The following is a 14201-nucleotide window of genomic DNA, read 5'->3' on the forward strand; positions in this document are numbered from 1 at the left end:
GACCTCCACTGATTTATTCATATAGTATACAGTATATTCTACTGGACCTCCACTGATTTATTCATACAGTATACAGTATATTCTACTGGACCTCCACTGATATTCATATAGTATACAGTATATTCTACTGGACCTCCACTGATTTATTCATACAGTATACAGTATATTCTACTGGACCTCCACTGATATTCATATAGTATACAGTATATTCTACTGGACCTCCACTGATTTATTCATACAGTATACAGTATATTCTACTGGACCTCCACTGATATTCATATAGTATACAGTATATTCTACTGGGCCTCCACTGATTTATTCATATAGTATACAGTATATTCTACTGGACCTCCACTGATATTCATATAGTATACAGTATATTCTACTGGACCTCCACTGATTTATTCATATAGTATACAGTATATTCTACTGGACCTCCACTGATTTATTCATATAGTATACAGTATATTCTACTGGACCTCCACTGATTTATTCATATAGTATACAGTATATTCTACTGGACCTCCACTGATATTCATATAGTATACAGTATATTCTACTGGACCTCCACTGATTTATTCATATAGTATACAGTATATTCTACTGGACCTCCACTGATTTATTCATATAGTATACAGTATATTCTACTGGACCTCCACTGATTTATTCATATAGTATACAGTATATTCTACTGGACCTCCACTGATTTATTCATATAGTATACAGTATATTCTACTGGACCTCCACTGATTTATTCATACAGTATACAGTATATTCTACTGGACCTCCACTGATATTCATATAGTATACAGTATATTCTACTGGACCTCCACTGGTTGTGAACCTGATATTGGCTAATAGCTATATGTGAGGCCAAGGTGGAAGACTCCAATAGGAGGGGACCACATTTCCAGAATCCAGGACCACACTTCCAGAACCCAGGATCACACTTTCTTCTAGAACCCAGGACCACACTTTCTTCCAGAACCAAGGACCACACTTCCAGAACCCAGGACCTTCCAGAACCCAGGATCACACTTCTAGAAACCAAGACCACACTTCCAGAACCCAGAATCACACTTCCTTCCAGAACCCAGGACCACACTTCCTTCCAGAACCCAGGACCACACTTCCAGAACCCAGGATCACACTTCCTTCCAGACCACAGGACTTTCTAAAAACCCAGGACAACACATCCAAAACCCAGGACCATACTTCCAGAATCCAGGACCACACTTCCTTCCAGACCACAGGACTTTCTAAAACCCAGGACCACACTTTCAGAAACCAGGACCACATTTCTATCCCTCTTCTCCCCCCTCCATTCCACTGGCATGGTCTTACAAGCTTTCCACTGCCTGTGACAGTTGCTGGTATATTATTAAAACCTATCCTCTCCTTCCCTCTGCCTGTGACAGTTGCTGGTATATTATTAAAACCTATCCTCTCCTTCCCTCTGCCTGTGACAGTTGCTGGTATATTATTAAAACCTATCCTCTCCTTCCCTCTGCCTGTGACAGTTGCTGGTATATTATTACAACCTATCCTCTCCTTCCCTCTGCCTGTGACAGTTACTGGTATATTATTAAAACCTATCCTCTCCTTCCCTCTGCCTGTTACAGTTGCTGGTATATAGAAACCTCCTCTCCTTCAGACTGCCTGTATCACTGTCTGTCTGTTCGTCTCACAGGAGCCCAAGCCAAGACAACAAGATATTTATCACAGCAAACTGACACTTGAAAAACACAGTGCAATGTAAAGTCCTGATGCTGGCTGCTCTGCTCTACTACCCAACAAGAGGGACGGATCTACTAACGTTGTGAGGAGGGTCGTGTCCTCGATTCAATTATGTTTCTGATTAGTTTTTGATTAGAGACTGTTGGTAATCATGTATAATTATTACAATGTTTGTCTGGTGAGAAAGAATCATATGGTTACATTCGGTTTACATTTGTCATGGTTTCAAAACAAATTATTGAATTGATTAATTAAAAAACTTCTTCAGGCTAGGGTCCTTTTTTCTCAATTTCCTCCTGACTGACGTGCCCAAAGTAAACTGCCTGTTGCTCAGGCCCTGAAGTCAAGATATGCTTATAATTGGTACCATTGGAAAGAAGACACTTTGAAGTTTGTAGAAATGTTAAAATAATGTAGGAGACTATAACACAATAGATATGGTAGGAGAAAATCCAAAGAAAAACCAACTGGAATATATTTTATCTAGCTCCCAGTATGCAATTCCTATGGCTTCCACTGGGTGTCAGTAGTCTTTGTTCAAGGTTCCAGGCTTGTTTCTTCCAAAACTAGTAAGAATTATGTTTTAGTTCAAGGACACATGCTTGGAAATGTGTGTGTGCACGCGCCATGAAGACAAAACGCACCTGCTAAAATCGGATTCCTATTGAACATGCTTCTTTCCGTATGAAATATTATAGTTTGATTAAGTTATAGGGTATCTGAGGATTACATAGAAACATATTTTGACTACATGTTATAGCTGGGACCCTTTGGATGACAAATCAGAGGAACATTTTCAAAAAGTAAGTGAATATTTAATCGCTATTTGTGAATTTATGAAACCTGTGCCGGTGGAAAACTATTTTGATGTGGGGCACCGTCCTCAAACAATCGCATTTCATGCATTCGCTGGAAAGTCTACTGTAAATCAGACAGTGCAGTTAGATTAACAATAATTAAAACTTTTAACCGATATAAGACACTTGTATGTACCTAAATGTTTAATATTCATCATTTTTATGATTATTTATTTGAATTGCTGCATTCCAGTTTCACCGGAAGTTGTCCCGCGAGCGGGACCCCTATCCCGGAGAGGTTTTGATCATATTCTCATCCTCTGACTCAAGGGTCTGCTGCTATTCACTAAGGAACGTAAACATACTTACAATATCAGAGAGGAGAAGAAGAAGACAGGATCCATGAAAACAGAAGCAATTATACAGTGGGGCAAAAAAGTATTTAGTCAGCCAGCAATTGTGCAAGTTCTTCCACTTAAAAAGATGAGAGGGGCCTGTAATGTTCATCATAGGTACACTTCAACTACGACAGACAAAATGAGAAAAAAAAATCCAGAAAATCACATTGTAGGATTTTTAATGACTTTATTTGCAAATTATGGTGGAAAATAAGTATTTGGTCAATAACAAAAATGTATCTCAATACTTTGTTAAATACCCTTTGTTGGCAATGACAGAGGTCAAACGTCTTCACAAGGTTTTCACACACTGTTGCTGGTATTTTGGCCCATTCCTCCATGCAGATGTCCTCTAGAGCAGTGATGTTTTGGAGCTGTTGCTGGGCAACACGGACTTTCAAATCCCTCCAAAGATTTTCTATGGGGTTGAGATCTGGAGACTGGCTAGGCCACTCCAGGACCTTGAAATGCTTCTTACAAGCCACTCCTTCGTTGCCCGGGCGATGTGTTTGGGATCATTGTCATGCTGAAAGACCCAGCCACGTTTCATCTTCAATGCCCTTGCTGATGGAAGGAGGTTTTCACTCAAAATCTCACGATACATGGCCCCATTCATTCTTTCCTTTACACGGATCAGTCGTCCTGGTCCCTTTTCAGAAAAACAGCCCCAAAGCATGTGTTTCCACCCCCATGCTTCACAGTAGGTATGGTGTTCTTTGGATGCAACTCAGCATTCTTTGTCCTCCAAACACGACGAGTTGAGTTTTTACCAAAAAGTTATATTCTGGTTTCATCTGACCATATGACATTTTCCCAATCTTCTTCTGGATCATCCAAATGCTCTCTAGCAAACTTCAGACGGGCCTGGACATGTACTGGCTTAAGCAGGGGGACACGTCTGGCACTGCAGAATTTGAGTCCCTGGCGGCGTAGTGTGTTACTGATGGTAGCCTTTGTTACTTTGGTCCCAGCTCTCTGCAGGTCATTCACTAGGTCCCCCAGTGTGGTTCTGGGATTTTTGCTCACCGTTCTTGTGATCATTTTGACCCCACGGGGTGAGATCTTGCGTGGAGCCCCAGATCGAGGGAGATTATCAGTGGTCTTGTATGTCTTCCATTTCCTAATAATTGCTCCCACTGTTGATTTCTTCAAACCAAGCTGCTTACCTATTGCAGATTCAGTCTTCCCAGCCTGGTGCAGTGGTCTACAATTTTGTTTCTGGTGTCCTTTGAAAGCTCTTTGGTCTTGGCCATAGTGGAGTTTGGAGTGTGACTGTTTGAGGTCGAGGACAGGTGTCTTTTATACTGATAACAAGTTCAAACAGGTGCCATTAATACAGGTAACGAGTGGAGGACAGAGGAGCCTCTTAAAGAAGAAGTTACAGGTCTGTGAGAGCCAGAAATCTTGCTTGTTTGTAGGTGACCAAATACTTATTTTCCACCATAATTTGCAAATAAATTCATTAAATATCCTACAATGGGATTTTCTGGATTTTTTTTCTCATTTTTTCTGTCATAGTTGAAGTGTACCTATGATGAAAATTACAGGCCTCTCTCATCTTTTTAAGTGGGAGAACTTGCACAATTGGTGGCTGACTAAATACTTTTTTGCCCCAATGTATGTATTTTTCACACAAAAAAAGAGGATAGTCACATGTTTTCATACATGACTGTGTCTATCTAGGGACCATGCCATTCTGGTCCAGATGGGTTTTTTGTACAAAATGAAAAAGACCAGGAGTCTTAAAATGGTTTCCATACTGTTTGAATTGAGATGCTGCAGGTGAGTTCAGAACAGCCCAGAATCAGAACCATGGGCCTAGGCTACTGCTCACTGACTGACATCAACGAACTACCATTCTCTCTGTAAACATTAATGCACACAAATGTGAATGCCGATTTTAGACTCCTTCTTGTATTCCAGTATAAACTGAAACCTCCAGTCATGTAACCATGGGAATAAATGGACAACAAGAAACCGGACAGGATCAATCAAGCACAGATAAAGTATTTGAAAGACACCACATACAATTTGGACCCAGGACTGGCAGAAACAGTAGGACTGAAGCAGAAGTATTTACCAAACAGAAAACAGAGGACCGTTTCCAGTCAACCACGCCACTGCTTCGCAATTCATTAGGACCATATTCAGATGGGCAACAATCTGTTCTCTCACTGGGCAAGTTTAGGTGTCAGACCTTAGTGAAACCTCCCCATTTCACCTTGTTTAAAAACATTTTATCTCTACTGAACCAAACCCTGGTAGCAATTCTGAGATAGGGGGATAGGATTGATTGGGTTCCTCTGTTTGACTCACTGTGGAGAAGTTGGTTTGTGGAGTTCAAATGAGGTCGCTGGATGTGAAGGAAAGGGAAGGGAAGGGTGTTTAACAGTAAATACACTGTGGGGGCGCGTCACTGCAGGAACTAGCCCCGCTCCTGTTAATGTCAGGTTTCATAAATTAGTTATATGTTTGGATGAACACAGCCCTGCCAAACCAGACCAGAGGACTCAAATGTAATAACGTCAGCTGACATGCTACTCTGACTTGTGAGAACATTGGCCATCTGAAACGCCACGACCCTATACTGCTCCCTTCTTATCCTTATCCCAAATCTCTCACTCTGTTGTCAGTGGGGAATGATTAGTGATGTAGGCCTAATCACTGATGGTTGTTCCCATTACATTACCGGTATGTTATTGAGGGGGGTAAAACAATGGCTGATGTTTCTGGGTCAGGATTACATTCAGTTGGTAAAGAATGCAGTGCAAAAGCATGTTTGGGACCAAAACCCTTCAATCATGAAAGAACTTGGGACTGTTGGTCTGGTAACACATAGATGATTTGGATGACAGCACTATAAATAACATACATTGGATTAATAAGTGTATTAGAGAGAATAATAGACCTGTCTTCTTCAACAGACCATGACCGACTTCCACTCCTCAGTCACCGCAATTAGATCTTATTCAACACTTATGCATACACTTAAAGTCGGAAGTTTACATACAGTCATGGAGTCATTAAAACTCACGTCATGTCACGTCCATGACTGTATGTAAACTTCCGACAAGTCATTTTTCCAACAATTGTTTACAGACTTCACTTATAATTCACTGTATGGCCTCCCGGGTGACGCAGTGGTTAATATTAAGGGCGCTGTACTGCAGCGCTAGCTGTATTCCAGGGGATATCCCAGAGTGATATACTATGTGTTATGGGGAGTGAATGAGGACCCAAAAGCGAACTAACTTAAACAGAGCTTCTTTAATAACCAAACATAGGTAGGCTCAGATAGACCGGCAGATTCCGACAGGACAGGACAAGGTTACAGCAAGCATGACGATAGTCTGGCTCAGGCATGAAACACAACAAACAAGAATCCGACAAGGACAGGAACAGAAACAGAGAGAGATATAGGGACCTAATCAGAGGGAAAAAGGGAACAGGTGGGAAACGGGGTGAATGGGTAGTCAGAGGAGACAAGGAACAGCTGGGGGAAAGCGGGGGAGAAAAGGTAACCTAACAACGACCAGCAGAGGGAGACAGGGTGAAGGGAAAGGACAGAGACAAGACACAACATGACAGTACATGACAGTACCCCCCCACTCACCGAGCGCCTCCTGGCGCACTCGAGGAGGAAACCTGGCGGCAACGGAGGAAATCCTCGATCAGCGCACGGTCCAGCACGTCCCGAGAGGGAACCCAACTCCTCTCCTCAGGACCGTACCCCTCCCAATCTACGAGGTACTGGTGACCACGGCCCCGAGGACGCATGTCCAAAATTCTACGGACCCTGTAGATGGGTGCGCCCTCGACAAGGATGGGGGGGGGGGGGGGAAGACGAGCGGGGGCGCGAAGGACGGGCTTGATGCAGGAGACATGGAAGACCGGGTGGACGCGACGAAGGTATCGCGGAAGAAGAAGTCGAACTGCGACAGGATTAATGACCCGAGAAATACGGAACGGACCAATGAACCGCGGGGTCAACTTGCGAGAAGCCGTCTTAAGGGGAAGGTTCTGAGTGGAGAGCCAAACTCTCTGACCGCGACAATATCTAGGACTCTTAGTTCTACGCTTATTAGCAGCCCTCACAGTCTGCGTCCTATAACGGCAAAGTGCAGACCTGACCCTCTTCCAGGTGCGCTCGCAACGTTGGACAAAAGCCTGAGCGGAGGGGACGCTGGACTCGGCGAACTGAGATGAGAACAGCGGAGGCTGGTACCCGAGGCTACTCTGAAAAGGAGATAGCCCGGTCGCAGACGAAGGAAGCGAGTTGTGGGCGTATTCTGCCCAGGGGAGCTGTTCTGACCAAGACGCAGGGTTACGAAAAGAAAGACTGCGTAAGATGCGACCAATAGTCTGATTGGCCCGTTCTGCTTGACCGTTAGACTGGGGGTGAAAGCCGGAAGAGAGACTGACGGAAGCCCCAATCAAACGGCAAAACTCCCTCCAAAATTGAGACGTGAATTGCGGACCTCTGTCCGAAACGACGTCTGACGGAAGGCCATGAATTCTGAAAACATTCTCGATGATGATTTGTGCCGTCTCTTTAGCAGAAGGAAGCTTAGCAAGGGGAATGAAATGAGCCGCCTTAGAGAACCTATCGACAACCGTAAGAATAACAGTCTTCCCCGCTGACGAAGGCAGTCCGGTGACAAAATCTAAGGCGATGTGAGACCACGGTCGAGAGGGAATAGGAAGCGGCCTGAGACGGCCGGCAGGAGGAGAGTTACCGGACTTAGTCTGCGCGCAGACCGAACAAGCAGCCACGAAACGACGCGTGTCATGCTCCCGGGTGGGCCACCAAAAACGCTGGCGAATGGAAGCAAGCGTACCCCGAACGCCAGGGTGGCCGGCTAACTTGGCAGAGTGAGCCCACTGAAGAACGGCCAGACGAGTAGGAACGGGAACGAAAAGAAGGTTCCTAGGACAAGCGCGCGGCGACGGAGTGTGAGTGAGCGCTTGTTTTACCTGCCTCTCAATTCCCCAGACAGTCAACCCGACAACACGCCCCTCAGGGAGAATCCCCTCGGGGTCAGTGGAGGCTACTGAAGAACTGAAGAGACGAGACAAAGCATCAGGCTTGGTGTTCTTAGAGCCCGGACGATAAGAAATCACGAACTCGAAACGAGCGAAAAACAGCGCCCAACGCGCCTGACGCGCATTAAGTCGTTTGGCAGAACGGATGTACTCAAGGTTCCTATGGTCAGTCCAAACGACAAAAGGAACGGTCGCCCCCTCCAACCACTGTCGCCATTCGCCTAGGGCTAACCGGATGGCGAGCAGTTCGCGGTTACCCACATCATAGTTACGTTCCGACGGCGACAGGCGATGAGAAAAATACGCGCATGGGTGGACCTTGTCGTCAGAGAGGGAGCGCTGAGAAAGGATGGCTCCCACGCCCACCTCTGACGCGTCAACCTCGACAACGAACTGTCTAGAGACGTCAGGTGTAACAAGGATAGGAGCGGATGTAAAACGATTCTTGAGGAGATCAAAAGCTCCCTGGGCGGAAACGGACCACTTAAAGCACGTCTTGACAGAAGTAAGGGCTGTGAGAGGAGCTGCCACCTGACCGAAATTACGGATGAAACGACGATAGAAGTTCGCGAAGCCGAGAAAGCGCTGCAGCTCGACGCGTGACTTAGGGACGGGCCAATCAATGACAGCTTGGACCTTAGCGGGATCCATCTTAATGCCTTCAGCGGAAATAACAGAACCGAGAAATGTGACGGAGGAGGCATGAAAAGTGCACTTCTCAGCCTTCACAAAAAGACAATTCTCTAAAAGGCGCTGGAGGACACGTCGAACGTGCTGAACATGAATCTGGAGTGACGGTGAAAAAATCAGGATATCGTCAAGGTAAACGAAAACAAAGATGTTCAGCATGTCTCTCAGGACATCATTGACTAATGCCTGAAAGACAGCTGGAGCGTTAGCGAGGCCGAAAGGAAGAACCCGGTATTCAAAGTGCCCTAACGGAGTGTTAAACGCCGTCTTCCACTCGTCCCCCTCCCTGATGCGCACGAGATGGTAAGCGTTACGAAGGTCCAACTTAGTGAAAAACCTGGCTCCCTGCAGGATCTCGAAGGCTGAAGACATAAGAGGAAGCGGATAACGATTCTTCACTGTTATGTCATTCAGCCCTCGATAATCTATGCAGGGGCGCAGAGACCCGTCCTTCTTCTTGACAAAAAAAAACCCTGCTCCGGCGGGAGAGGAGGAGGGGACTATGGTACCGGCGTCAAGAGCTACAGACAAATAATCTTCGAGAGCCTTACGTTCGGGAGCCGACAGAGAGTATAGTCTACCCCGGGGGGGGGTGGTTCCCGGAAGGAGATCAATACTACAATCATACGACCGGTGTGGAGGAAGAGAGGTGGCCCTGGACCGACTGAACACCGTGCGCAGATCGTGATATTCCTCCGGCACCCCTGTCAAATCACCAGGCTCCTCCTGTGAAGAAGAGACAGAGGAAACAGGAGGGATAGCAGACATTAAACATTTCACATGACAAGAGACGTTCCAGGAGAGGATAGAATTACTAGACCAATTAATGGAAGGATTATGACAAACTAGCCAGGGATGGCCCAAAACAACAGGTGTAAAAGGTGAACGAAAAATTAAAAAAGAAATGGTTTCACTATGATTACCAGAAACAGTGAGGGTTAAAGGTAGCGTCTCACGCTGAATCCTGGGGAGAGGACTACCATCCAGGGCGAACAAGGCCGTGGGCTCCTTTAACTGTCTGAGAGGAATGTCATGTTCCCGAGCCCAGGTCTCGTCCATAAAACAGCCCTCCGCCCCAGAGTCTATTAAGGCACTGCAGGAAGCTGACGAACCGGTCCAGCGTAGATGGACCGACAAGGTAGTGCAGGATCTTGAAGGAGAGACAGGAGTAGTAGCGCTCACCAGTAGCCCTCCGCTTACTGACGAGCTCTGGCCTTTTACTGGACATGAAGTGACAAAATGACCAGCGGAACCGCAATAGAGACAGAGGCGGTTGGTGATTCTCCGTTCCCTCTCCTTAGTCGAGATGTGGATACCTCCCAGCTGCATGGGCTCAGCACCCGAGCCGGCAGAGGAAGATGGTAGTGATGCGGAGAGGGAGGCGACGGAGAGCGCGAGCTCCTTTCCACGAGCTCGGTGACGAAGATCAACCCGTCGCTCAATGCGAATAGCGAGTTCAATCAAGGAATCCACGCTGGAAGGAACCTCCCGGGAGAGAATCTCATCCTTTACCTCTGCGCGGAAACCCTCCAGAAGACGAGCGAGCAAGGCCGGCTCGTTCCAGCCACTGGAGACAGCAAGAGTGCGAAACTCAATAGAGTAGTCTGTTATGGATCGATTGCCTTGACATAGGGAAGACAGGGCCCTGGAAGCCTCCTCCCCAAAAACAGATCGATCAAAAACCCGTATCATCTCCTCCTTAAAGTCCTGATACTGGTTAGTACACTCAGCCCTTGCCTCCCAGATTGCCGTGCCCCACTCACGAGCCCGTCCAATAAGGAGAGATATGACGTAGGCGACACGAGCAGTGCTCCTGGAGTAAGTGTTGGGCTGGAGAGAAAACACAATATCACACTGGGTGAGGAACGAGCGGCATTCAGTGGGCTCCCCAGAGTAACACGGCGGGTTATTGATTCTGGGCTCCGGAGATTCGAAAGCCCTGGAAGTGGCCGGTGGATCGAGGCGGAGATGGTGAACCTGTTCTGTGAGGTTGGAGACTTGGGTGGCCAGGGTCTCAACGGCATGTCGAGCAGCAGACACTTCCTGCTCGTGTCTGCCTAGCATCGCTCCCTGGATCCCGACGGCTGAGTGGAGAGGATCCGAAGTCGCTGGGTCCATTCTTGGTCGGATTCTTCTGTTATGGGGAGTGAATGAGGACCCAAAAGCGAACTAACTTAAACAGAGCTTCTTTAATAACCAAACATAGGTAGGCTCAGATAGACCGGCAGATTCCGACAGGACAGGACAAGGTTACAGCAAGCATGACGATAGTCTGGCTCAGGCATGAAACACAACAAACAAGAATCCGACAAGGACAGGAACAGAAACAGAGAGAGATATAGGGACCTAATCAGAGGGAAAAAGGGAACAGGTGGGAAACGGGGTGAATGGGTAGTCAGAGGAGACAAGGAACAGCTGGGGGAAAGCGGGGGAGAAAAGGTAACCTAACAACGACCAGCAGAGGGAGACAGGGTGAAGGGAAAGGACAGAGACAAGACACAACATGACAGTACATGACACTATGAAGCAAGCTAGAGTTTCTGAAGGTTTTCTAAAGCCAGCTTCAGGTAGCTTCACATTGCAGCTCAGGCTTCATCAGTACAGCCGTACTGGATATTGCTCGTCCACCTGCCGCTAATGCTAGCAGGCTAGTAGCTGCGTGTACATGTGACACAAGGCTAGTCGAATGCCGAACTCTGCATTGAGACAATGCTGAAACATCAATCCATGTGTGAGTCAGAACTCTTCATTGAGACAAGGCTGAAACATCAATCCATGTGTGAGTCAGAACTCTGCATTGAGACAAGGCTGAAACATCAATCCATGTGTGAGTCAGAACTCTGCATTGAGACAAGGCTGAAACATCAATCCATGTGTGAGTCAGAACTCTGCATTGAGACAATGCTGAAACATCTATCCATGGGCGAGTCAGAACTCTGCATTGAGACAAGGTTGAAACATCTATCCATGGGCGAGTCAGTGCCACATATTTATTTGTGCCAAAATTAAAATGAAGTAAAAGTTATCTCACAAATTCAGAAGGCTGTGGTGTGAAACAAGCTTCTAGAAGTGACGTTTTTTATTTGATTGCATATCGATAATTACATCTTAGGTGTACTTGTCAATACACAAGCATCTTTTTACAGAGCGTGAAGTTTCAAAAGCATTCGGTCATTGCTACAGTGCCTTGCGAAAGTATTCGGCCCCCTTGAACTTTGCGACCTTTTGCCACATTTCAGGCTTCAAACATAAAGATATAAAACTGTATTTTTTGTGAAGAATCAACAACAAGTGGGACACAATCATGAAGTGGAACGACATTTATTGGATATTTCAAACCTTTTTAACAAATCAAAAACTGAAAAATTGGGCGTGCAAAATTATTCAGCCCCCTTAAGTTAATACTTTGTAGCGCCACCTTTTGCTGCGATTACAGCTGTAAGTCGCTTGGGGTATGTCTCTATCAGTTTTGCACATCGAGAGACTGAAATGTTTTTCCCATTCCTCCTTGCAAAACAGCTCGAGCTCAGTGAGGTTGGATGGAGAGCATTTGTGAACAGCAGTTTTCAGTTCTTTCCACAGATTCTCGATTGGATTCAGGTCTGGACTTTGACTTGGCCATTCTAACACCTGGATATGTTTATTTTTGAACCATTCCATTGTAGATTTTGCTTTATGTTTTGGATCATTGTCTTGTTGGAAGACAAATCTCCGTCCCAGTCTCAGGTCTTTTGCAGACTCCATCAGGTTTTCTTCCAGAATGGTCCTGTATTTGGCTCCATCCATCTTCCCATCAATTTTAACCATCTTCCCTGTCCCTGCTGAAGAAAAGCAGGCCCAAACCATGATGCTGCCACCACCATGTTTGACAGTGGGGATGGTGTGTCCAGAGTGATGAGCTGTGTTGCTTTTACGCCAAACATAACGTTTTGCATTGTTGCCAAAAAGTTCAATTTTGGTTTCATCTGACCAGAGCACCTTCTTCCACATGTTTGGTGTGTCTCCCAGGTGGCTTGTGGCAAACTTTAAACAACACTTTTTATGGATATCTTTAAGAAATGGCTTTCTTCTTGCCACTCTTCCATAAAGGCCAGATTTGTGCAATATACGACTGATTGTTGTCCTATGGACAGAGTCTCCCACCTCAGCTGTAGATCTCTGCAGTTCATCCAGAGTGATCATGGGCCTCTTGGCTGCATCTCTGATCAGTTTTCTCCTTGTATGAGCTGAAAGTTTAGAGGGACGGCCAGGTCTTGGTAGATTTGCAGTGGTCTGATACTCCTTCCATTTCAATATTATCGCTTGCACAGTGCTCCTCGGGATGTTTAAAGCTTGGGAAATCTTTTTGTATCCAAATCCGGCTTTAAACTTCTTCACAACAGTATCTCGGACCTGCCTGGTGTGTTCCTTGTTCTTCATGATGCTCTCTGCGCTTTTAACGGACCTCTGAGACTATCACAGTGCAGGTGCATTTATACGGAGACTTGATTACACACAGATGGATTGTATTTATCATCATTAGTCATTTAGGTCAACATTGGATCATTCAGAGATCCTCACTGAACTTCTGGAGAGAGTTTGCTGCACTGAAAGTAAAGGGGCTGAATAATTTTGCACGCCCAATTTTTCAGTTTTTGATTTGTTAAAAAAGTTTGAAATATCCAATAAATGTCGTTCCACTTCATGATTGTTGTTGATTCTTCACAAAAAAATACAGTTTTATATCTTTATGTTTGAAGCCTGAAATGTGGCAAAAGGTCGCAAAGTTCAAGGGGGCCGAATACTTTCGCAAGGCACTGTACCTCTTTCCCAACTGTATTTAATTTATTTATTTATTTTGCTCCTTTGCACCCCATTATTTTTATTTCTACTTTGCACATTCTTCCATTGCAAAACTACCATTCCAGTGTTTTACTTGCTATATTGTATTTACTTTGCCACCATGGCCTTTTTTGTCTTTACCTCCCTTCTCACCTCATTTGCTCACATTGTATATAGACTTGTTTATACTGTATTATTGACTGTATGTTTGTTTTACTCCATGTGTGTCGTTGTATCTGTCAAACTTCTTTGCTTTATCTTGGCCAGGTCGCAATTGTAAATGAGAACTTGTTCTCAACTTGCCTACCTGATTAAATAAAGGTAAAATAAAATAAATAAATAAATATATCTCTCTCCCTCTACTCCTCCCCCTCTCTCCCCTCTTTCTCTAGCTCTCTCTCTCTCTCTCTCTCTCTCTCTCTCTCTCTGTCTCTCTCTCTCTCCCTCCCTCTCTCTTCCCCCTCCACCTTTCTCTCTCTCTCTCTCGCTCTTCCTCCCTCCCCCCTCGCCAGCTCTCACTCTTTCTCTCTCCCTCTCTTTCTCTCTCTCTCCCCTTCCTCTCTCTCTCTCCCACTCTGTCTCCCTCTCCCCCTCTTCCCTCCTTCTCTCCTTCTCCCACTCTCTTTCTCTCTCCCTCTCCTTGTATCTCTCTCCTCACACTACCAGAGACACACACTATCCTGTAATCATTCATCACCACCCACCCAGCGCCAGC

The sequence above is a fragment of the Oncorhynchus clarkii genome, chromosome 23 (assembly GCF_045791955.1).
Source record: "Oncorhynchus clarkii lewisi isolate Uvic-CL-2024 chromosome 23, UVic_Ocla_1.0, whole genome shotgun sequence".
Classification (NCBI taxonomy): domain Eukaryota; kingdom Metazoa; phylum Chordata; class Actinopteri; order Salmoniformes; family Salmonidae; genus Oncorhynchus; species Oncorhynchus clarkii.